At 39.2% G+C, this 26882-nt stretch overlaps 1 protein-coding gene across 4 annotated transcripts in view; it reads right to left on the reverse strand.

Annotated features, from left to right (window-relative positions):
- The window catches only part of LOC135706301 (protein kinase C-binding protein NELL2-like), a 388995-nt gene that overhangs the window by 235654 nt on the left and 126459 nt on the right, over positions 1 to 26882 (reverse strand). The gene's annotated exons all lie outside the window — the stretch shown is intronic.

Genomic DNA, 26882 nt, shown 5'->3' on the forward strand with positions numbered 1-26882 from the left:
TACACAAAATTTCCTCATCTTCTACGAAATTCCCTGAATGTATTCCAAATTCCATTTCTTTAAATTCTACAAAGATCTCTGAACATCTTTGCACTTCTGAAAAGACACCTAAGACATCTACAAATATTCTTGAACACCTAGAAAGTTCCTTGAATTTAGCGAAGTTCTCAAAATCTCCAAGAAGTTCTTGGAGCTTTTTTGGAGTAAGATCCCTGAAAAACTGCAACGCGTTTCCCTTAACTGGAGCCAAGATCTCTGAAGTTCTTAGAAGTTTATTGAACTATTTTTAGATCTTTTAAAAAATTCCCTGAACTTTTCAAAATTCCTTACACTTATATGAAGTTTTACGCAGCTCGAAATTCAAAAATCTTCTACAAAGTTTGCTGTTGAATTTCCACAACTATTCCAAGTCCATGAGGCTAAAAAGACCTGAAATTATGTAGAGGTTCCCGATCAATAATGAGCTTCCCTAAAATAAAATAATGTTCCTTTAACTTCTACGAAGCTCCTCAAATTAAAATGAATTCTCTACTTCTACGCAGTTTTCAGAACTTTTCCAAAATCCTTTTTTCTACGAATTTTTCTGAAGGTCTATGAATTTCCCAGAATGTCTACCAAGTTTACTTAATTTCAACGATATTCCTTGAACTTCTATTTGAAGTTTTACGAAGTTTCCACAAATTAAAGAGAAATTCCTGGGCTCATGGCCAATTTGTAGAGCCTGAAGACGTCTTATTGCCATCGATTAGATATAATATAATTTCTCAAAATTGTTTCTTCTAGTCCAGAACATAACAAAAGTAATCAGCATAAAGAACTTTAAAAAATCTTTGTTGGTGGTCCAATTTTATAGTAGCATTGAACTTAACAAGCTTGACAAAATACCGGTGAGTCAAAAACAAACATCAAAAATTCTGAAGGGGGCCTAGATAACTCTGGAGGGGGCCTGGCCCCCTGGAACCCTCATTAGCTACGCCAATGCCGAGGGGTGATTCATCGGTGACATTTTTTTTTTTTTCTCTGTTCGGGACATAACACCACTGCGACCAGTAATTGACATTGACATTAGACACTTACCATTTTCATGACACAGTTGTGGAAGGCTTTGATTTATTAAATTGTTTTCAAAAGTGACAGATGAAAAAGGAACCATTTAGAGCAAGGAGGAAGTACCATAGGATCAGGAACAGGCCATGCCAGGAATATCATGACTACCAGAAGATGCTTGGACAGCAAAAAGAACGATTTGGGAATTGGTTCGAAGATTACAACGCTCGGAAGTTGAGACAGATTTGGGAAGCACAAATGGCGGCTCACGATCAACTGCGGACGCTCAACATGTGACTGGACGAGGTGATTAGGCGCCAGAATCGAACACTCGGACTGCTTTCGGTTCAGGGTGGAGGAGGTGCGCCACCACCGCACGTTACACAACAACATAACTGTAAACGGGTGGTGCACCCAAGATCGCTTCCGGAAGCACCAGTCAGCGACACGGAGTTCATCTCCTCTTGTTTTATGTTGAGCTATAGTTGGCATAAACGTCGAAATTGCTTACACGCTTGAATACAACATAGCTGATTTAAGCGGATAAGTTTATATAGTGATCCTTGAGCGATCCAGCTATTCTCAATAAGTTTGAAGCCGCCATCCAAGCCATCTAGCGGGTTATCCAAAAACAGTTCATGTTGTCCTTAAACGGGCAATAAACGATATTTTTGACTCTCAAACTTCCAAAGTATATTTCATGGTAAAATGCTTGACATTCGGGACGAACAGAGTTCTTTGATATCCGCAGAACCTCACATAAAAGGTTAGAAAATTAGGTTTAAGATCTTAATTTTATAAAAGTTTGAATTCTACAAGTATTTTGATAATATGTTTTTGTGTCAGTGTTTGGAATGTATGAAAGCTGCGGTTGTGTTTTCTTCTTGTTTCTGAAAAATCAATGAATGCTAAGATTTCTGTGAACTGGCAATAATGAAACTTTGCGTGAAATCGACTCAACCAAAATTGAAATCAGATTTGTTTTGCTTGCGCTGTCAAAGTTCACAAAATTTTCTTCAATCGTGGCCATGGCCATCTTGGTCTTTGCCATAATGGTAATCGTCATATGTCAGAGAGGGGTGCGCAGTGGTTGGAGAAGGTAAAATCACGTACTTTATTAAATTGTGTGTAAACTATTGACTAAATAAAAGAGGTGTCTTCAGCGGTATTGTTCACTTAAACATTGTCCACAATTCTACAATTTCAAAATAATTTCGTGGCCTACCATGAAAAAAATAATTAAAAACCTTACTTTTTCTCCTAAAGAGATAGAAGAATACTTTTGTGCGCAAAGTTGTAGAGCTACTCAAAATATGAAACATTGTTGAAAATAAAAATCTTCTATGTCTAACAGATTAAGTATTATGGACCGTTTTTTGTGATAACCCCAAGGGGTAAGTCACTCAGCACATTGTGCCGGAATTATATTCTACACAGCTTGGGCACATCCATTGGCACATTTTCGGCATACATTTGGCACAATCTCGTAGGCATTAGATTGTTGTAAATAAAACTGGAGCACTGCTGGACAACTGTCATTGACTGTTTGTCCAGGAACATCTTCCAATTGCATATACACGAGAAACTCAGACCAGTAGTTCACTTATAGATCTAAATACGAAATGTAGGTTCTAGAGTGGACTCAAGAGGAAGAGACAGCTAATCAGATCTCATTAATACCCTTAATTTAAATAACGCTGCAACTCACACAAAACAAACTAAAGAAGTCTATTCATTACTCTCTAAAGTCGGTCTCCAACAATACTCCCTACCGGTTCCAAATCTTTCCGGCCGAAAGGCTGTATTTCTGGTCTGCGTTTGAGGGCATTAAAAATACTAAAACACAGGACTTTTATTACCCTATGGATCACAAAACACCGAAATTTCGCACATCCGCCACTTCCCGCGTCATCCTCAATCCGATTTATCCTTGCGATTTCAATCCAAAACATTCAAGGTATCAGAAATACCGGGGTGCCGGGATGGATAGTTTACAAACAATCGCAGCTTGCTCTATGACCGGCATGTGACGATGAAAAAACAGGTCTTCTCACTATCACGAGACGAAACTACCTATCATTAGCGTTCGTGTCATTTTTCAATAATCAAGCACTCATGAGAATAATTCTTGTGCTGTTTTGGCATCAACATTTCTAACTGATTTAGATGAATTTAAGAAAACAGCCGTATGTGATCGGTAGAGAGAATATATTATTAAGATTTCCTCGGTACAAGTAACTTTAATAGCATTAAATGAGCTAGTAATTACGATGTTTATAACACTGTCACGTTCTGTCATGACAAAAAATTCGATGAGATTTTGAAGAAATTTTCTATCATCGGTTTCTCATCCTATAATAGTGACAGAAGTATCTATGTAAATATCGTGTGAGATCTTTCATTGAAAATTACATTTGCCAGCCCTGATCAGCCTACTTGCGGCACATTGACAGAAAATATGACCCAAAATTTGTGTGCGGAGTGACCTACCCCTTGGATAACCCTATTAAATTTAGATTTTTAGATTTATTATTAACTATTTTCTCAGTGTGCCGCAAGTGTGCCGCAGGTGTACCGATTCGGTCATAGAGCAAGCTGCGATTGTTTGGAAAATACGAATATTAGAGGTATATTTGGCAACCCGGTGTTTCTGACAACTTGAATATTTTGGTTTCAAATCGTAAGGATAACATCGGTCTAGCGCCAACCAATGTCGAAAAAAGAAAATATCAACACAAAATACTAGGAAGGAGCAACCACCATCTGACGTGCGTGATTTTTTTCTTGGATGTGGATGTGGTTACTACCTCATGGGAACTAAAGAGCCTAAATTTATAAAGAGGCGACATGTCAAAATTGGAACAATCGATTGTCTGTCAAAGTCATAGGAAAAGTCATTCCAATCGAGCAGAAGACCTGTCAAATGGATAAGATGTCGTCTCTTTATAAATTCAGGCTCTTTAATGGGAACCAGAGGCAGACCAGATACCTAGCATTTATTGATGTGAAACGAAATGGTCTATCAGCGACCGGAAAGAGTTGTAGCCGATGGGGAACATTTTTGGAGACCAAATATAGAGGCTGATGAGAATGACTTCTGTAATTTGTTGTTTGAGTTGCAGCATTATTTGAATTAATGCTACTAATGGGGTCTGATTAGCTGCCTCATTGTCTCGAACCTAAGCTAGAACCTACATTTTAGATTTAAATCTATAAGTGAACCGAGAATTGAACTGCTCGTCTGAGTATATTCAATTAGAGAATGTTCCTGGATATACAGTCAAAAAGCACGTAATGTTGTGAACAACTTCAAAGAAATTTGCCCAGCAGAGCGGTTCCATATCATTAAAGCAACGAGTAATTTTCATCTTTTTTGATTTGCATGAAACCTTGCATACAAGTTTTTGGGGAAGAAAAACGCCGTTTTGCATACTTGGTTCGCCATTTTGAATCTAGCCTTACTTATGAGAAGGGCATATGAAAAATGCACATGATATCTTCAAAAAATTGTATCTCGGAAACGGTTTGTCCGATTGGTTTGGTGTCTTGGGCGAAGTTTTAGACAATTGTTGGTGTTATATGGAGAAAATATGCACGGTAAAAAAAAAAGTTTGGTATTTGTGTTTTGAACTAAAATATAAATTTTCCCTTTAAAGTGACATGTCAATAATTTTTTTATTATCCTTATGTTATAGCTGACTGAAAATGCTATCTAGTGCACAGTAGGTTGTTCTGGAGAAAAATAGGTTACAATGAAAAAAATTGTTTTTTTTTAAAAAATACAATTTTCAAAAAAGCTATTAAGAAAAGTCAAAAAAGTTTGTCACCCTAATTTTATGAAAGTACATCAAATTTGCAAACAAAAAGTACTTCAGTAACATTTTTCTAAGATGCACCGTTTAGAAGATATTACTGATTTAATATTGTTTTTTTTTTGATAACTTAATAAGTTTTGGCCCTTTTCGGATGTACTCCGTGTTTTTCCAGTTTCAAAAGTATTTTTATTCGGAAAGATTGGAAAATTTTGAGTTAAAATGACACTGACAGCTTAAAGATTCGAGTGAAATTCTCTGCCTTAAAAGTATTTTGAAAAACAAGTTACAAAATCCCATTATCAGGAACAATGATTTCTTCAAGTGATTTTTGGTGCGTTGTGCTGAAAATGTGCATTCAACTCTTGCATATCCCCTAACAGTTTAATCCATTTAAACTGGATGTGTTTATACTGTGCATATTTTCTCTCTATTGCCGAACATCGCCACAGACATCAAACCGATGAGACAACTCGATTTCGAGATACACCTTTTTGAGAACTGCAAATGTAAGCTCCTCAATTAGCAAGATTCAAAAGAGCGAATTAAGCTTATTTTTCAGGGATGGTGATTGTGCGCAATAAAAAATAACATTATATGTTGGATATCATCAGTTTATTTTTATTCCTGTATTTTTATAAAATTATTGTTTACACAACTTTCTTAACAATATTGAATATTTTGGCATCATTGTCAGGACAGTTTGAATAAAGCTTTGCCTTTATTGTATTTTCTGATAGAGGAAGAAATGAGTGGAATTTTAGAGTTCCTTGAATTGTTTTTGCATTATTATATTGATTATTTAGCTGCAAAGACATATTTTTGTATTCTTCTGTAGTAGAATAACAAAATGACAACTTTGTAAGTTCTTCTTCTTTTCGTTTGTTTGCCCAATTAAACAACTCTCTTGCAGTCTTTATCGGGTGTTCGCGTTCTTTGGCTAAACTTGCTCTGGTAGCCATGCGTTTTATCGTACCTCCAATAGCATCGCATGGACCTTTTCCGTGCGATGTTGCGAAGAAATGCCATTCAGCGTCAATACCATACTTTGACTTAAATTTACAAAGGCTAGAAAAGTTTTTTCGGTTTTTATATTGTGAAGCAGCACCATCTGACATAAAATAAATTTTTTTTATGTTTTTATTTTGATCAATTTGTAAAAAGTTTATCATTTTATCAATAAACAAATTGACAGCGACTGAATCATGTATTAGTTCTTCAGAAATTATAATGAAGCTAAAATGTTTAATTTGCATATTTTCAGTATAATATATTACGAAAGGATGGATTGTGGCCTGTTGCACGTTCCAATGGTGTGATTGAACTTCATCCTGCAAAACGAAGCTGTAATTTTCCGAAAAGTCACAAATAGCTAAAAATTCACCATCTTGCAAGTTTTGTTTTGTAGTTTTCAAAAAATTGGATTGTTCGGTTTTTACAAAATCATGCGGAATCAAACTTTCTGATTTTGAGCTGAAAAATGAAACAAACTCATCGGTTTGCTTTACAATAGTTTCTAAATCACATCTGTCAGTGGTAACCCATTGTTCGAATGAAAGCTTTTCAACAAAGTTTTCTTCCAGTTGTTTCAATAAACTGTCATCATTAACAATCTTTTCTGAACAGCTAATCTCTTATTTCCTGTCTTTACGCTAACAAAATCTCTTTGGCCTGGCATTGCACGGCTTATATCATCGTCCTCAAAAAAAAATCAAAACCAGTTCTTTTGTTTCATTACTCAAAGCTTTTCCAGAGCTTGAACCTTGAGATGAATCAAATACATTATCTCTTTCCTTTCTTGCATCTGATGCCATATTTCTACTGGTTTTAAATTCGTCTACAATTTTTTGTACTGACCATGATTTTGGCAACAATGATAAAATTGATAGTTTTTCTTGCCTTGTGGCTGAATTTAAAAATTTAATTTTCATATTTTCTATGACTTCATCAAACTTGTTTGCTTTTTCTGTTTTAGCGTCTAATTTAAAAAGATTTCTTCGTACACCTTCGACGATTTCAGCGCACTTTTTTTTCAGGATAGTGAACATTTTTAACCTTACCTAAATCTATAGGCGAAACACGAATAGCTGCTATTCCTCGGTTGAATATTTCGACGTCTACAGGCATCGTGAAGTCTTCATTTGATTTAATTGTGCTTAGCGTTGACTCTGATGGTATCGTGACCAAACTTTCATAGCTTTGCGAATCAGGTACATCAGGTATGGTCGAACAGTTGGCATCCTTGAGCCGCCGGCTACGCTTTGTTCCTCGTTTTGGGTGAGGTGAGCTCTTGAATCAATATGTAGACGGCAAGACGAACAAACACGAAAATCCTTGGTGTTCAGTGTGGATACCTTGGAAAATCCAATTGATTTTAGTTTTTGGATGATACCATCCGTGAGATATCGCAGCTCTTTCGAACACTGAATGTCTTTGAATGGGCGAATACATCTTATTTTACTCATTTTGTAATCTGTAACATAGAAAATATTTTCCAATTGTTAGTTTTGTACGAAAATATCACAAAACATATAATTAAAATGTGTATTTAAAACTTACCTTTGCACCAAAACGTGTTACACTTTCCTTTACAATTATTATGTTATCAAACAACACTGGATCTCGTTCAAAAACACAGGATTATGAGCTGAAATTACTATAATCACTATGCTACTAGCAACCTTTCTGCATTTACTGTTTGGTTTTCCCTAGTAGATACTGGATGAATTCAGAACCGAGTCAGACATTATTATACAGCTCACGGGTAGAAATCATAGAATGCTGGGTAAAGACTGTTGGAAGATAGGTAGAGTTGAACGCTCAGGTATCGTCGAACCTTCAGGTACGAGTTTGGAGAGTTGGAGCGAGGTAGATTTGCTGGCGTAGGTATATTGTTATTGAAGAAGATTGTAAATTGTATATACCTGGAATGAATAAAGAGTGCGGCGGTTGTTGATTGAGGTATCAGTCGGCAGCCCTCTAGTTTGATGGAAGGTGACTACTGCGTTCTTTTTATTTATTATTAAGGAACGGTCAACGACGGAGCTAGCCTCGTTATGGCCAGCGTGGCCATGGTGGACTAGTTCCAACAAAGACCATGTTTACAATCACCAACTGTACGTAGTACAGCTAACTGGTATCTGATTACCTGTATCTAATACTTGTTAGCACGTTTTCAGCACAACGCACCAAAAATCATTTGAAGAAATCATTGTTCCTGATAGTGGGATTTTGTAACTTGTTTTTCAAAATACTTTTAAGGCAGAGAATTTCACTCGAATCTTTAAGCTGTCAGTGTCATTTTAACTCAAAATTTTCCAATCTTTCCGAAAAAATACTTTTGAAACTAGAAAAACACGGAGTACATCCGAAAAGGGCCAAAACTTATTAAGTTATCAAAAAAAAAAAACAATATTAAATCAGTAATATCTTCTAAACGGTGCATCTTAGAAAAATGTTATCGAAGTAGTTTTTGTTTGCAAATTTGATGTACTTTCATAAAATTAGGGTGACAAACTTTTTTGACTTTTCTTAATAGCTTTTTTGAAAATTGTATTTTTTTAAAAAACAATTTTTTTCATCGTAATCTATTTTTCTCCAGAACAACCTACTGTGCACTAGATAGCATTTTCAATCAGCTATAACATAAGAATAATAAAAAAATTATTGACATGTCACTTTAAAGGGAAAATTTATATTTTAGTTCAAAACACAAATACCAAACTTTTTTTTTACCGTGCATATTTTCTCCATATAACACCAACAATTGTCTAAAACTTCGCCCAAGACACTAAACCAATCGGACAAACCGTTTCCGAGATACAATTTTTTGAAGATATCATGTGCATTTTTCATAGGCCCTTCTCATAAGTAAGGCTAGATTCAAAATGGCGAACCAAGTATGCAAAACGGCGTTTTTATTCCCCAAAAACTTGTATGCAAGGTTTCATGCAAATCAAAAAATACAAAAAATAAAAACTGGAAAAATTTCCCACTTGTTCGTGGAACCGCTCAGCAGTGCTTCCATTTTGTTTAATGATCCACCCAATGCTTATGAGATTGTGGTGAAGGTGTGCCGATTGATGTGCCGATTGATGTGCCCAAGCTGTGCCAAATCTACTTTCTACTGGTGACAGAATTCTGAACTAAACCGTGCATCATCCAATAGGTCTTGGGCATCTGAACATCTCGGCCAAAGGTAGCAAGTCAGTTCGTACACTGGTGAAGAAATTTCCAACAAAACTGGTCACCATACAATACGTCTTATAAATCAGATCAACTTTGTCAAAAACAGCAACCATCTATCTAGGTGAGGTTTCAAGTTAATGCAAGTAATTATAAGTAAAATTGTTTAGGTTTTCCAAATTTTATCTGAAGATGATTTGCCAGTTTAGAAAATCGATGTTTTTTGAAGAATAGTTTTTCTTTTTATGGCCGAAAGAAGGTTTTTTCCAAGTGCATTTATGACCGGTATTCCGGTTACAAGTAGAGTCAGATTCGAAAAATAATTTGTGCAAGATTAGTTTGTGAGACCACCGAAGTTCCACTTTATTCAACCAGTTTTACCACTATTTGATCCGGAAAATAATTAGCAAAATTGAGTGGTTGTTCGGTAAGAAAAATTTTCTGGACGAGATGATGCGCAAGAACCAGCGGGCTCTGAATAAAGCGATGCGGGATTTGGATCGGGAGAAGATGCAAATGGAACAGCAGGAAAAGAAGATCATCGCCGACATCAAAAAGCTGGCCAAAGAAAATCACATGGATGCGATGGGTCCGGACGCGACGGACTAAACATAACCACGAGCAATGACGAGGAACTGCATTCCAAACCCCATGATAAACAAGGAGCGGATGCATCCAACGAAACTTTTAAGCGCAAAAACCATTACCAACATAGGAGAAAATTCGTTAAGATCCTTCTATTGGATTGCATCCACGCTTTCTTCCACCCCTGTAGATTCGAGAAATGTTCCCATTCATTTCCAAGAATCATCTTTGCGGCAAATACAACGCAGTAGGTCTGGCCGTATTGATGTTTATATCATATCTCAGATATGCTGTAAACATCAATTAGACAAGAAAAATGATTAGACCTCATCTAACCTAATCATTTTCCAGGATGCTTTCTCGTACTGGCTGCGTTTGTATTATATTAGATTAGATAAGATTAGTAATTATAAGTATACAATTTACTCGCTGAGCCTGGTATGAGAATTTAGAACTGAGCTTCTAGTCGAGAGATGTTGACTTAAGCAAACCATTAGTGGTTAGTTTTTTTTTTCAAGTGAGAATAACGTCTTATAATTCAGAACCAAGGGGAACGACTCCATCTACGATGCATGAAAAATTGTGTTTTGTTGTGGTTAGCCCACGCTTAGTAGATAGAAAATAGATTTAAGACGATTCTGAAGATTTCCTGCAAAAAGATGATGTGCAATGCAAGTAGACGCGAGAAATGAAAGAAGATTTTTCGAAGATTGATTCGCTAGTGTGAGATTTGTTGAGCATCTAGAATTGAGATTTAGATGTGTCATACCCCTCGTTCGAAACTGAAGACAGCAAACTTCTATAGTATCTAGTCGTATTGTCAAGTTAAAGCAAGTAATGTCAAATTGCACACTAGCGTCACATGGTGAGGGAATTCTGAGCTGAGTTATCCATCATCCAATAGTCCTTATTCATCAGAACAGCTTTGTGCAAGACGGCTACCTGCTATCTAGTCGAAAGTGAAAGCAATAAGCAGTGAAATGGTATGCTAGCAATAAGAAGTTAAAAAGTATATATACTAGTGTGATGTATAAAATCCAATAAGTCTCTTTCATTTAAAAAACTTTTCCAAAGACAGAAACCTTCCATCAAGTCAAGATGTCAAGTTAAGCAAATAATTTATTAGTGCTACCTGGAAGAAAAATTCTGAACTCAACTGTTCACCTTCCAATAAGTCTTATGCGTCTGAACAGCTTTGATGAAGACCGGAACCGAGTGATGTCATGGTAAATTTGAAACTGGCTACTCATTTAGTATTAGAAATCAAAGATCGTAGCACCATTACATAACAAATTTTGAATCAAAGGGTGTGAAAAGAATTTAAATTCATCAATAAATGGCCAAGTTATAAACGTTCAAAACCTAACACTATTTCGTTACACATTTTTTTGATTTGCACCCCAGTATAGTTCACAAAGACGTAGTTAGACGTAAGAAAAAAACAATCAGTAGAACAGTTGGGAAATTTCCTTGCAAGAAAAGTTTCTCTGATTGGAGTTTTTTTTTAATTTCGACAAGAAAGTACCACCGGTCAGATCAACAAATGCTCTCCTGACCACAGCTCCGTGGGAACTGCCGGCCACTAATAACACCGGGAACTGAACCGAAACGAAATACGGCCATTTAATTTATTGCATTTTAAACAGCAATAAATAGTAATTTATTATCTCTCACTGCACCAAAACCATTCTGGAAGCACACTCTCACTCTCGCCTCGTTGGCGTGTAGAATTTCTCGTGTTACACATTTCTTGGAGCTATTATTTTTCAGTCAAGACAGAGCAACTTGTTCCCCATGATGGGTAATAGGAATCTCGTATTGTTTGTTATGCAACACATGTGTCCCACGAGGCGGTGGTGGGAAGAGGGCGGAAGGTGCCTGTGGAGACATCCCCGCACCAATGAGCAGAAGAAGGAGCCGAGAATTACTTAATTGCATTCCTCCGGTTTCAACGGGCGAGCGATGAGGTGTGCACTGCCCATCAACAGCGGGTTTCATTTGGCCCATTTGGTGAGAGTTGTGGGTTCTGGGATGTACCATAACTCCAAGGCAATGGAGCAGAAGTGAGCGAAGGTTGCACCGACCAGCGGCAACAAGATGCTGGAATGCAGTTGTGCAGCCGGTGAAGACTAAAAGTGCAACGCGAGGAGCTGAGCAGGAGGAAAAGCAATTTGAACATGGCTTGCTCGCCGGTCGGTGTTTAGACATGTTCGAAATTCTTACCTCCACCGTTCGGAACAGTTTTCGCAAGACTCTCACGAACCCAAATGAGCTTTTAATTGATGTTTTGAGACGGTCATTTCTGTGAGCAAAACAAATTAGTGCAGGATGTGCTGTTGCATGAAATCTAGATCTATCTGAGGACTTTTTCAGCTTCAGTTGATGTGTGTGTGTGTGTATTTCACCACCACGGCCAACCACTTCAATATAGCTTATCTCGAATGACACGACCTGTCTCGATAATACTAGCCGTGGTTTTTGATGCGAGTAACGAACCTCTCGAGTCAATAAGCCGACTTACGTCGGAGTTAATTCGGCGTATAAATCCGAAACCACCCCTGCTTATCAAAGTTGGTTCAACAAATCCCGTCCAGACGAGAAACCGTATCAACATGTCAATATTAACGAACAACTAAACAACAAAATGAAGTCGTCTCGAGTCGCCTCACTTGATTGCCTGTGCTCGCATTGACACGCGGTCGGGGACTTAACACTTAAGCCGCAAGGCCCCGTCTCTTCCCTGTATGTACAATGTGTACAATCGCCCATGTTTACGGGTATGAATTACGGCTAGATAAAAGCCATTCAGTGTTGGAGATCCAACCAACGCCGGACCGGGCCGGCCTTTCGGCATATTTACCAATAAAAAACCTCAGTACAGCGGCTAGCAGTCTATCTCGTTCCATCACACTCGAATACTTCGAAGAGATTACACGACGACGGTGGCCTTTCTCCCGGCCTACCGACCGAGAATCCAATCACAACATACATCAACTCGTTGCTCGTCGTCTCGTCTAAAGCTGTGAAGCGCCCTTCCACGCAATCCGCACCTTAAACACGTCTGGACGGACGGGACGGACGGAATCCCCGCCACACACTTGTTTGTATCGACTACATTCCCCACTCGATTAGAAGCCATACCCCCTCACCGATGAAGACGACGACGACGACGACGACAACGACCGTGTAGTGTAACAACATAATGGAAGAGTCCACACATCTATCAAGCCTGTCAATCCAATGGAAGTGGTATAAATCAACGTAATTAAAGCTGCTCTCCGGTTTTTCCTTTGCTGGTCCCCTCTCCCAGTCGAACTGCAGCTTGTCGATTTAGCTTGATCGTTTGATTGGCCGGACTCTCGGCGATGGGTTGGCTAGTCGCCGTGGGATTGTTCTCCCGCAAGAAGCGTGCCCAGGATGCTGTGTGGCACGTGCTGTGAAGCTGAGCTATTGTGTAGCTAAATGGTCGTTGAATCTATAGGTGTGATCAAAATATATATTTTGATGGGTGTCCTTACCTCAATCTATCTGTTAAACAACTCTCAAAACGTATACTAATAAAACAATTTTGGTTCCAATGAAGACCCTGAGCCTTTTGAAATTGATTTGAATGTAAACATGACCCTAAATAACGTTTGAAAAATTGTTGAACCGGTAAAAAGATAAGTTACGCGACGCCACATTAACTTTCTCAATCATTTTGAAAATTAAATCGGTTGGATTTGCATTGACTGACGTTACCTCTGAAAATAAGTGGTCATTTTTCATGAAAACTGCTTATTTAAATTACCCAACATACACACTTGCAAAAGATTACTGAAGTCAGTGAAATTTTACTAAGTTTATGAATTGCGGATCACCCAGTTTTTTACCTACCTACCCAGTTTTACCTATCGACCCATCAAATTCATGAACCGGGGACCAACGGCTTTACTTCCCTATGTTATGCCTCAGAACATCCCGGCGGCGTCGATTGGGATTGAACTCAAGCCTGCTGGGGTGTGAAGCAATCACGCTTACCACTACACCACCGGCGCCGCTGTCGCCCTGTCGATGAATAACAAAACTGTTTGTGATTTCTTTATAAATTTTATGTACGATTTAATGTTTTCACCAGGACCAGGAATTTTTGTTTGACCTGACAATGCTTAACAGCCTTCTAACCAATTTCGCATCTACATTTTAACACATATGCTTCCCCGTGAAGATATCACTTTAAGGGCTGACTAACCGTAAATTGGTACGCACAAAAAGACCATTACTTCGTGATTCAAAGTTACAACATTAGATGGTTACATTTCTTTAAATCTCGAACCTTCCTCTTGATTGAGCCCATCAGCGCCCGCACAGTGGAAGCGGACACTTGACTGCCCCGCCGCTTCGTCGTAGTCGCTGCTTTGAAATTGCCCAGTATTTTTCGATTGGTCGAAATTCCGGGCAATTCGGAGGATTCATTAGCTCAAAATCGATCTTGTTGGCAGCATACCAATCCATATCCACCTTGGAGTAGTGGCAGCTGGCCAAATCGGGCCAAAAGATGAATTTGCCCCTATGCTTGCAGATGAACGGCAGCACACGCATTTTCAGGCATTCTTCGATGTAAACATGGGATGTCATCGTCGAGGATGTGACGAATGGTTCCGTTTTCAGGCCACAACTGCAAATTGCTTGCCAAATCATGGCCTTCTTTGCGAACTTGTCGGCAAACACGAACTTGAATGTTCCCGGCACATCCCCACGTCCAGTCGCTGATGTAAAACTTTTTACCGCGAAAATCGAGTTTGACGTATGTTTCGTCATCGATCAAAGTGTGTTTCGTCAAAACACGGTCGTACAAGAACCTTGCACGCTTTTTGCCAACGGAATTCTGGTTCATGTGCCGGTTCGGATATTTACTGGCTTTGTACGACTTGTATCCTTCCCTGGCAACGATGTTCCGCACCGTTTGAAAGTTGGAGTTATACCGTCTGGCCACATCTCGGATCGAAACACCGGGGTTGGCTCTAACACACCTCAACACCTTGCTGCGCAGCTGACGATCCTGGTTCCAGTTTTTTCGTAGGGCCACTGATTCCTTTCCACAATAAAAGTTTCTTCACCACTTTAGCCAGCTTGGAACCGGGCCAAATCCGCATTTTCCAGAGTGTTTGTGCACAATATTGTTTTTCTTCTTTCGAGTCCATCCATTTGACTATATTTCTGAACGCGATCGACTACTTTGATCAAACTTGCAAAACACTTTTGTAAACAAACCACTGTCAAAGATTTTCGATTCCCAACAGCGGCGTGCGAGGGGCGTACCAATTTACTTTTAAGTCAGCCTTTACTTCGCGTGAAAAGGTTCTCATAAACAATCAGTGCAAGATATATTTTGAGGATCGTCACGGTCAACCTGAAGCAGCAGCTAAATTGCTTGAGAATTTTTAATAATTTCTGAAATAAAGAGACTGTAATCACAAAGATGATTATAAATGGGCAATATTTCAGTAGTAATAATAGATCTAGTAGTTAGACCTTGGGGCAAGACAGCTTTCGATCATGAGTATAATCGGAGTTAATTTTGAGTAACTCTGAGTAACTCGCATTGTTCAACAACATTTACACATAGCAACCTGGTTGTTGTGTGGAAACCGATGCTGTCAAGCAAGGATAATTCAGTGGCAACATTTCAAAGGGGCGTAGTTGCATTTGTAAATTTGTAATACGTAGTTCAACATTTTAAGCGGTGACCTTTCAAACTAAAGCTTAACCGAGAAGATATTTCGGCAATTGCACTTTCGTATAGCACGCTGCGAAACATTAGCAACCACCTAATACGGATTCTGATGGACAATCACAAGAAGGATTCAGGACAGTCCCAGAGGGATTCTGGAGAATCCCTAGAAGACTTCGAACAATCTTTGGAAGGATTCCAGTCTATCGAAAAGGGGATTTATGACGGAGGGACTCTGAACTAACCTAGAGATGATTCCAGACAATTTAATTATCAGAAAAGATTTCATACACTATCAGTACGACTTCCGGAAAATATCAGAGGGGACTTCGGGCAAACCCGAAGGGATTCTGGACAGTCAAAAGGATGATTTCAGTAAAAATTGAGGGGCATTCATGACAGTCCAAAGAGGCTTCCAAACAATCTCAGAATGGATTCCGTACAATACCAGGGAGATTCCAGACAATCTTAGGGAGGACTACAGCCATCCCAAATGGAGGATTCTGAACAATTCTAAGTAGCATGACAAAAAAGAGATGAAGAAATTCTTGCATCCCTTCGACGATCGCTCCTGTAAGTGTCGGAATAGAATCAACTATGAAGTTGCCCAAAACTAATCTATTATGACTTGGGATGAACAGCTACATAAAAGACCGCATGTGCTGAATGTGGGTCATCACAACAACACCAGGCAATGAAAATTTAACCCGTTTCTGATCATAATTTTCAACTGTCTGTTTCTAAGAGTATCAGGGGAGACAACTGAAGTTTCTAATGACAGTTAACCATTACTCTGACTTTTTCTAGCGAAATTTTTTTCCAGAGATTTATATCGATCTTCCATTATGCATGCTTGTACATCTAATTTTGCAGGTCACTAAATAATTATTAATGTTGAGTTTCCTCATGCCACAAACTAATTCCACAGAACAAGAAGCCTCTTAGATCTATTTTGCGAGGTTTAGTATTAATGTTCATGAGCTAAAATAATCTTCTCATCAGGTCAAATTCACGAAAAACTTCCAAGATCATCAATCCCTAGAAAGCAAAAGAGGTCCCTGGCCTGGAAAAAATCAATGTAACTTGGATCTTTTAATAATGAAAACTCAATATTGCCGTTTCATGGACATCATGCTATATTAAAGTTGATAATCTAATGCCAAATGCTAAATTTTCTCTTAATTGAAAATATTTAAACAAAAAATTCTGTCAGACGGTGGTTGTTTCCAGAACTTCATGTGATGAAAAATACGAGGCTACTTTGTTCATTTTTGAGTAAATATGAGCAACTCAAATTTACTCGCAGCAAATATACACAGATAAAAATTCTGAATTTTAATTGTGATTCATTCACGTAGACTTGTATTTCGTTTCACGCAACCGAGCAACTTGCAAACAATGTTGTTTTCAAAGATGGGCTTTTGTATACAATATATATATATATAATGTAAACGTATATGATATGTGACGCTCCATTTATGTGCATCATATTGAACAGAAATTTACACTACTTCTTCGAACTGTGTATTTACTCTGAGTACAGGTGTCTTGCCCCTTGGGTTAGACACTAATTTTCTGTACCCATGATAATCAAAAATATTTATCAAGGACATCATTTGTCTTTTAAATATTAAAACAAATAGATATCGTGTATTTTCTTCCAAGAGAGACTTCTATTTTCCCTACAAATGTCATTTCGATTTGAAGTGAGGTTTCGGGCAACGATTTTTAAAAAAAGATGTCGAACGCGTCACTTTAAAGAAAAAAAAAAATACATCTATTTAAGATTCTAAATGGTCGAAATTTTAGCACTAATGTGTTTGAGTGCCACAACTAGCAATAATGCAAAGTTTCATGCAAATCAGAGAAGGCTGAACCAATTTGTTTTTGCTCTTTGGCTTGGAACTGCTCTTTTAGAAGCATCTTTTATATTTTAAATATTGATCGAAGTAGGTCGCGCTGCGAAAATGACATGTTTTTGTTTTGGTGCGTCGTTTTCGTTCTAGTGAAAATGTTATAAATTTACAATTTCATTTTTTCCCTTCGGAAGGGAAGTAAAGTCGTTGGTCCCCGGTTCATGAGTTGATGAGTCGATAGGTAGGGTCCAGGTGTGGAAACTGCCTCCCTGGCGTCGGTAACATTGGTGCTCAGCACGGAAAACAAGATCGACGGAAAGCAAATCAAGGAAAAAAAAATCTAGATAGAGCTGGAATTAGAGCGTAACAGCTTTTGTAAACAATGACTTCTCTCGATGATTTCTCAAAAGTCAAGGCTCGCCTATGCAAACCATGATCTTCATCGGATAGAGGAAGACTTACCCTACACGATGGTTTTGTTGGTTTGTGTGGGCGTTCCTTGAGTACATAGAAATCATCGCGAGAAGTCATTGTTTACAAAAGCTGTTCCGCCCTAATTCCAGCTCTATCTAGTAATAACCTTTTACACATCAGAATGAATTGTGCATATGTTAAGAATCAACAAACCTTTTCAGGCGCAAAGGAGCAACAGGATCGAGCTGATAACGTTTCTTAATTCCAAAATCTGAAGCCTTTTTTGAATAATATGTTTAGGTAATGGGCAACAACAACGGACAGATAAACTACTTAAAGCTTCTATTTATTAAATGCTTGATATAACGATTGCCAGCAACATCGGCTGACCGTATCCTACTAACGAAAATCCACCCTTCCCATGACACTTATGAGGGGTGGTAGAGTTCTCTGCATCTCTCTGAAGTAAGTATCGGACTAACATTCCTCCCCTTTCCCCACCAGATGCAAGGACGTGGCCAGGACAGCTCTGGTCTGTTTTAGGGAGACACATCCTATATGTAAGAGGTAGTAATTAATCACAAATAACTGTCTAACAGCAATGGATGAAGGTGGGTCTCCTTCTTAACAACAGTTTGGAGCTCGTACCACCTACGACATTGTGCAACCTGGTTGATGCTATGCTATGCTATGCTATCTTTTATATTTTTAATATTGAATGATCGAAGAGTGCTGTGCTTGTAGATGGAAGCAAACAAATTTCCTCCACTCAAATTTTTGGATTTTGTGACTTCCCTGATTTCTAGTTAGTTTTTATTGATGTTCTACTTACTTTAAATACTTTCGTGGAATGGCTTGAATAGTAAAGTGATATTGGTTGGAGTACAGAGAAAGAGTGAATTTGACATTCTATGCAAGCTATACCACAAACCGGATTGGTTCATGTCGGTCCCCGTGAAGTGATCCGTCTACAATAGGGACTTCTTCTCCAACACATCAAGGCAGCTTGTTTGGTCCACTTGGCCAGATTTGATGAGTTCGTTCAATTTTGTTCTTTTTAATCTTCTCATACCTAATTTCGGAGTACAAGTGATATCGGTGGAGAAATCTACTAACGTAATCCCTTAATTCCCGAGGCATTTATGAGTAGAGTCTCTCTTAAGCTGGGCTTATACAGAGCAAGTTGAATTCAACTGACTTGAACGCGAATTGAACGTGTAAACCATGCCATTCAACTGACTTGATCAACTCACTAGAATTGAAAAAAAAAAAGTTCAACCAGGCTCAACTTTTCAAGCCATTTAAATTCCACTGAGTTGATCATTTGACTTGCCCAGTCCAAACCCAGCTTTAAGTAAATGTTGGACTAACATTCGTTTCCTATTCCCATCAGTTACAAGGACGTGGCCAGGCAATTCTTTTGGAGAGAAATCTGAGAAATAGTAATCAGACTCGGTTTATTATGTGTTCAGCAATAGATATTCGTATTTCTCTTAACAACAGTTTGAAATTCGTACCACCTACGATATTGTGTAACTTGGTCAATGCTAATGCTAATCTTTTGTATTTTAAATATTGATGGTACCTAGGAAATAAAAAATGTACAAATAAATAAAAATGACAAGTGTCATTAAAATTTTTGGAATTTACCAATAAAATGAAGAAATGTTCCTTAAACTTAGACGATTTCTGTGGAATTTTTTTTAATTGAACATTTCAGTACTTTTAGGGAACATTTCATATTTTAGAAGCTTTTTTAAGACGCTTGCCTGTCACTCCACTCCTCTACCTAAAAAAACACAGGCAAGACAGTAAATCAACAAGAAAAAGATTAAATGTTCCCTAAAAAATATTGACAAGTTCCCGTAAAACTATGAAATGCACCAATAAAAAAAAATAAATATTCCATAAAAGTAAAGTTAAAAGAATATTTCATCTTTTGAATTTATAGGAGCAATTTTGCTTATTGATGATGTTTCTACCTTTTTTTTACTGCGCATTTCAACTTTAATATTGCCACATCTACCTGTTTTTTTTTTTTTTTATAAATTTTATTGAACTTAATGATTAAAAAATGGACATAAGATCATCCCAAGTAACCATTCACCAATCCATTTAGTTTAAATACTTCAATTCAAAGTGTAAAACATTCCTGCTTAGTAATTCAGCTTTTTGCTGCTTTAAAAACTTTTAAAAGTCTGGCGAGAAAGTCAAAAACTGTCTTGTTTTATAAATAAATTTAAAGCAGCTCTCAATCTGTCCATAAAACTGTTCAGCAATTCAATTATTTCCGGAGAACTTCGAGATTAGGGCGTAATTGCTTTTGTAAACAAACACGGCATTTGCTGATTTCTCGCGAATTAAAGCTCAATCTCAAAAACTACTAACACAAACCGGTAGAGGAATGGTTCCTCTACCATATGGTACAGTTTGTTTGCGAGATTGTTCTTTTATTCACGAGAAATCGGCGATGGACGTGTTTGCTTACAAAAGCAATTACGTCCAAATCTCAAAGTTATCCGGATTTATCAAACTTCATTGCCAATTGTTTATTAATGTCTTTATAAAATACCCTTTAACCATGTTCAATCATTATAAAAGCAAGCATAAAACCATTTAGTTTTGAATGAGAGCAAAAGGCATATTATGTTGCTTTTTAGGCTTTTTAAAACCCCTAATTATTCAAATTACAAATGGAACTTCAAATATGGATCCTCATAGTGAATACTCAATAATAGCCAAATTGTTGACAAGGAAATCTCGAAGGATAGATGAAGTAGGATGATACATTCAAGCGATACTAACGACATAAGGAAAACAGTGAAGTGAGCGTGGCCTTCGAATTCGAAAAACATTGTCGAAACCGTTTAAAAACAGACCAGTGCAGATCTTGCGAATAGATGACGATCGGAATAACGTGCAACATTACCGACAGCAAACCACTAAAACTATCAGTTAGCGGAGATAAGCTGGATTCCGATCCATAGCAGCAATTTTATTCGGCAAAAGGGTCAACTCTTCGAAAAATTTCATCGAGTGTGTAACAAGAGACGTACAGTCTTTGAACGATTCGTCGAAACATTTGAAGTGTTGACAAAATAAAAGTAAAAGGAGAGCAGCAAAATGAAGCACATGTGATACGACAATGGAGTGATGCTCTTTAAGAAAATACCTGGTGATGGGCAATGTCAATGTCGATGGGCAATGTCAGATATATTTATCAGAAATATGTACAACACATAGTGGCAGGTAAAGGGTGATACGGTCAAAATTTGGTCAAGGGAAAACGCGTGTAAATCGGTGAAATCGTTTATTTAAAAAATAAAATTAAATTTCTTTTTCAAGTTCAATTAGTATAAAATTCAGGAAAAATATTCAGTTAGGCTTCCGCTTTTCCAAATCCGAATTGCCGGGCCTGACGCTTGACCCCTGCCATCAGATTTTGTACAGCCACCTTGTCCACCTTCTTCGCCGCAGAAAGCCAGTTTGCCTTGAACTGCTGCTCGCCCTTAGCAGTTTTTTGGTCTTCTTTAGGTTTCGCTTGACAATAGCCCAGTATTTCTCAATTGGGCGGAGCTCTGGCGTGTTGGGAGGGTTCTTGTCCTTGGGAACCACCTGCACGTTGTTGGCGGCGTACCACTCCATGGCCTTTTTACCGTAATGGCAAGATGCCAAATCCGGCCAAAACAGTACGGAACAACCGTGTTTCTTCAGGAAAGGCAGCAGACGTTTATTCAAACACTCTTTCACGTAAATTTCTTGGTTGACAGTCCCGGAAGCTATGAAAATGCTGCTTTTCAAGCCACAGGTACAGATGGCTTGCCAAACCAGATATTTCTTTGCGAACTTTGACAGTTTCATGTGCTTGAAAACATCTGCTACCTTTCCCCTTCCTTTTGCCGTATAAAACTCCTGTCCCGGAAGCTGCTTGTAGTCGGCTTTGACGTAGGTTTCGTCGTCCATTACCACGCAGTCAAACTTCGTCAGCATCGTCGTGTACAGCCTCCGGGATCGCGCTTTGGCCGTCGTATTTTGTTTATCATCGCGATTTGGAGTCACTACCTTCTTGTAAGTCGATAGTCCGGCTCGTTTTTTGGCTCGATGCACGGTTGTAGACGATACACCCAGCTTATTTGCGGCATCTCGGAGAGAGAGAGGTTAGGGTTTCGCTTGAAACTACCGGCAACTCTCTTTGTCGTCTCAGCGGCTTCCGGTTTTCGATTTCCCCCCGATCCAGACTTCCTGGCTGTCGACAAACGTTCCCCAAACACTTTAATTACATTTGTAACGGTTGATTTGGCAACTTTTAGCGATTTTGCCAACTTTGCGTGCGAGTAGCTCGGATTTTCGCGATGCGCGAGCAAAATTTCGATACGCTGCTCTTCTTGCTTGGACGGCATTTTGACAACTGAAGAGTGAATTCCAAAATCAAAATAGGAGCAACATTCTACACACACACACCTTCAAAATGAGGGGTGTTCAGGTTTTTTAAATGCAAAATTGAAAGAAATACGTCAAGTTGATATTGACCAAATTTTGACCGTATCACCCTTTATTCGGAGAACACTTGAAATTTGTTACTGCAATTCGGCCTTACCCATTTATTTTATTTTATTCCGTGTTGTGCATGTTCATCACTGTGACCATTACTTTGATCTATTGTGATATATTTCCCATCTGTCAATGTGTTCGTTATTGTGTTAATCTAAACGCCCTTCGATGCATCACTAGTTCAAATGTACAGCCGTCCACTTTACCGACGACAGCAAGGCTTGGATGGCCTGTGTAACGTAGACTTCAACTGTAACGGTCATTTGTCGTGTCCCTTTTGAGCGCACTCTTCGGGGGATAGCTATATCATGTTGCTCGAATCGAGGATCGACTGCTATTAAAAAAAAAATCATATTGCAAATCGGTGTTCAGTTCATTTATTATAAAAGCTCGTACGCAGCGAGTCGGACGATTTATTACAGGTACCATTGCAGAACAAAACCCAACCTTGCCAGACAGATCATATCGCACACACGTAGATCACCGGTGAAGAAGCACTCACTTCCTTACAACTTAGACACTCATTCATTTATCACCTGCCCGGTTCTACTTTTCCATTCATAAATTTATTCTTTGTTTACTCAAGACATTCAATCGATTAACCCCTTCTGAGACTAAACCAATCAATCAGTCGATCGATCAGCCAATACACGGGTGGTGGCGGCTGCGACGGCGTCGCGATCATCAATCAATCAAGCGTGCTCCCATACCCCAAGGGGATCCATTACTCACCTGATGATCGTCAGAGAGGAACCCCTCGGCAAAACCACAACCAGCTGTAAGTTAATGTTCCTAAAAAAAATCCGCAATAAAACCACAATCTGGTCGAACAATCGGCTGGCGCAAAAATAAAAATAATCCGAAACGCAAAACTCACATCCCAGACGGTAGCGAAGCGTGAAGCTTTCGGTTTGGTTAGCACCTGACTAAATGGATCATAAATGTGATTTTATGGCAGGTTAATTTGACTCCTGGCTTCGATGGCGATGACTAAGGTGTGATGATGGTTAACGGGTAATAAACGGAGTCAATTAGAAGGTTTAATTAATCTAGGCAGTTTCTAGATTCGACCTTATCGATTCCGGGCAGAGAGTTTGGAAAGTAACAATTCGGGCACTCAGAAATTCCCTTTGAAAATGTGTACCAAATTTGGAATCAGGAGTAACGGACACATTCACTTCGTGTTCGCTTGTGCCTCCCCCGTTGGAGATGATTGATCCATAAATAACCCACTCACTCCATTCTTCAAGGATAAAAGGCACTCGTGGCCTACAATCGCCAAGTCAGCACTTTGCGGCACAAAGTAACTCCTGCACCAAACGATACATAACCTACAATACAAAGCGAGCTCGAAACTTTTATGCCAACGTAATCTTCTTGCGTATTTTGTCCCCGCTACGAAGGGCAACGAGTAGGTGTTTCGCCCGAGAAAAAAAAGAATCGTGTCGTAAATCTCAAAATCCTCCTTGTGGCGTGAAGAAAGTGCCACGGCTAATCACCACTGTGCTCACTTTGAAGGCGGTGTTGGTTTTTCGGATTTGGCAAAGAGGCAAATTTATGAAACTTTCAGTCATCCTAGAGCCGATTACTTTCAGATCAGTTGTGGGTAACTTCTTGGTTCGGCTGGGATTCGAGCTTACTGGTTTTCAATTAATAAGAAGCAGTGGCACACGGAGAGCGGTCCAATCTAAGCGTACACTAATAAAGTGACAAATTAAGACGGCTCAGCTGGAGGTAATCCTTTCGTCATCGTATATTTTATGAACGAGCTGCAACTTTGCAGCTTAAGATAAGACACTGCTGATGCTTGCCTTGAATTTGATTCACTTGCTTTGACTTTTCAAGGAGTAATAAACCCGAAGATTTGCAATCGTTTGTGTTTTAAGACCTCCGCAGATTTGTTTCGCTTTTCACGATTTAAGGACTTGCTATGGCATCGCTGCTCCAAGCTCTCAATTTGTATCCATTTCCTTTTTCAGGAAGTGTTACATAATTTACGACAAAGTGTCGCTCCGGCGAAAAACTCCATGAACTCAACCGCACGGCAGACAGTGCACCAGAAGAGAATCCGAATCGCCGTGAAGTCTAGACAGTTTAAAACATTTTCCCAGCCACAACTGTCAGCAGCGCATAAGCTAGCAGATACCAGAGCGGAACATAAAACCTGGCCGCAGATATCAGTGAGCGCCTGGCTCGTTAGCACAACAACCGCACACGCCAATAGAACCAAATTAAAACTGTCACCTCCTCGCAACCCCCCGTGGCATCCCTCTCGGATCCACCCCTCAATCTTCACCTCTCAGACATGCCAGCAATAAAACATAGCAATGCTTAAATCTCCCACTGATTTGAACTTTCACACCGTCGTCGCCGTCGTTCGTCGCACGCACATACCATACTCCTGGTAGCTAGACGAAGCTAAACGGACGACGACGACGACGACGCGACGCTTTCGGTTCTGGTCCGCTGGCTTGCAAGCAAGGCAGGTCATCTACAAATCAATTTTAATTGCTGCACACACACACACACCCGCTCTCGTAACCACACATGGCCAGTGAGCCCAGGCAAGTGGGATTGAATTCGGTTTTTGCGAAATCTAAATTGCTCTACATAGTCTGGCGCTAATAAGCCATCAACTGTGTGCACAGCGAGCTACGTACCCCACTTTGGTTGGGGGTGGGCTCTCGATTAGCTGGCAATTTTACTGCATTAGTATATTGAATTATTTATGGCGATGTTAATTGGTGTTACAAGGAGGCAGTAACGGGAGTAGACTGATGCTGTGTTAGCCAGTCAGTGGGCATTTGAGAACCTTTGTAAAACATTGTCTACTGGGTGGAGCTGCTGTTGGACGTAGTTTTGGCCTGGGCTCCGGCGAGTTGAATTGGAATGTTATTTTAATTTATCTTACAGACTTGTGACTTGTGGTCGTAATATAAGCATAAGCGGCGTGTTCACATTTTTCACAGCCAGATTCCTAGGTTCGTTGATGATGGCAGATTGTCATAAGTAGTGTTTCCTACTAAAATGAACATTTCCTGTTTGTTGACAGACCACAGCACCCGGGAAATTGACATACTTATTAAAGGGTGAGTCGATAATTATTGCGACACTTTCAAACTTGCCCAGTTTCTCTTTAGAGTGTATTGTTTTCATCCGCTCAATTGTGCAGTTGTCAGTGATATTCCGATCGAAATGGAAGAAAATCAGCAAACCGTTCGCGAAATGATTTTGTTCACCCACAAGCAAAATCCTGGGTTGTCGCATCGCGCCTTGGGAAAACTGATAAATATACATCATTCGTCCATCTCAAGGGTCCTCCAAGGATTCCAGGAACGGATGACAGTGAACCACAAGCCAAAAGCTATACGAAAACCAGGAGCAACGAGAGAGCGCTGAATGCTGATGCGGGACTTTGCCAAAAAAACTTGATGTTTCGCTAAGTTTCGTCCAGAGGACCGAGAAACGATCCGGATTGAAAACGTACAAGATGCAGAACTTCCCAAATTGAGACGAACGCCAGCAAAATATTGCCAAAACGTGCGCCCGGAAACTCTACACGAAGCTGCTAACGAAATACCGAAATACTGTGGATTTTGTGCCGAAAGACATGAACCCACCAAACTGTCCTGAACTCCGTCCGATCAAAACCTATTAGGCCACGATGAAACGCAAACTTCGGAAGACCAAAGGAGAGGCAACGGCAAGGGGCAATCAACTCTGCACACTGTGCCGAAACACATCGTAGCACACTGATCGGCACGTTAGGGCACTCGATGATAAGTATGAGATAGAATATAATATAAAATGGCATCACTGCTTTGAGTTGACATTTTGACAAGCGTTGCTAACGTAGTAAACGTTTGTTTACTTCAAAGTAAAGGGGAAGTTTTTTTTTCAGATAATTTTTGTTTTATTTTCCAGCGCTAGTATCCTCAATCGTAAAAAAAAGTTGCACAATCGGAAGTATTCATGTTTTGGGCCAGAATAGGCCTGCTTACGTATTAACCCCAGATGGCAAGAGGATACGGTAAATAGGTAAAATATTCACACCAATGACAGTATACTTATTCTAGACAAATTAACATAAAATACTCTTGAAATTGCACTTATTTCTAAAACGGGAAACATTGAAGTCAAATACATTGTAGCATCTGTTAAAGATGCGACACACTCTCCGCATGGGCTCATTCCATCCGTAGTTGGTTCGTGAAAGGCGGTTGTTCAGGAAAGCATGCGATCGTAGATTACGGCGGCGGGTATTGATGTCGATACTACTCAGCAGTGTAGAACAGTCAATGTTTCCCTGAAGAAGATCACCGACGAAGCTCGCCATTGCTACGTTACGTTTGGCATCCAAAAGCTCTAAGTTGATAAGCATACAACGGATTTCATAGCTAGGCAGATTTCTAGGGTCATTCCAGCGAAAATGTCTTAAAGCATACCGGATGAATTTTCGTTGAATAGCTTCAAAGTAGGTCGCACCAACGTGAGGAAGCTTTGGATACTACGTATGCAACATGATCCTTGAAACTGAGCTTGGAGTCGATTCACGTTTCAAAGTTATGCCCGTCAGGGTGTAGTCATGGTGAAGAAGCGAACGCTTGCGGCTAAAGGAAGTTACAGAGCAATTTGAGACATTCAGTGACATGCGATTAATACGACACCACTCAGCGAAGACTTCCAATTGTTGCTGCAAGAAAATGGCATCACTAGGTT

The sequence above is a fragment of the Ochlerotatus camptorhynchus genome, unplaced genomic scaffold (assembly GCF_037179485.1).
Source record: "Ochlerotatus camptorhynchus isolate MF236.1 unplaced genomic scaffold, CSIRO-AGI_Acam_v1.1 ptg000277l, whole genome shotgun sequence".
Lineage (NCBI taxonomy): Eukaryota > Metazoa > Arthropoda > Insecta > Diptera > Culicidae > Ochlerotatus > Ochlerotatus camptorhynchus.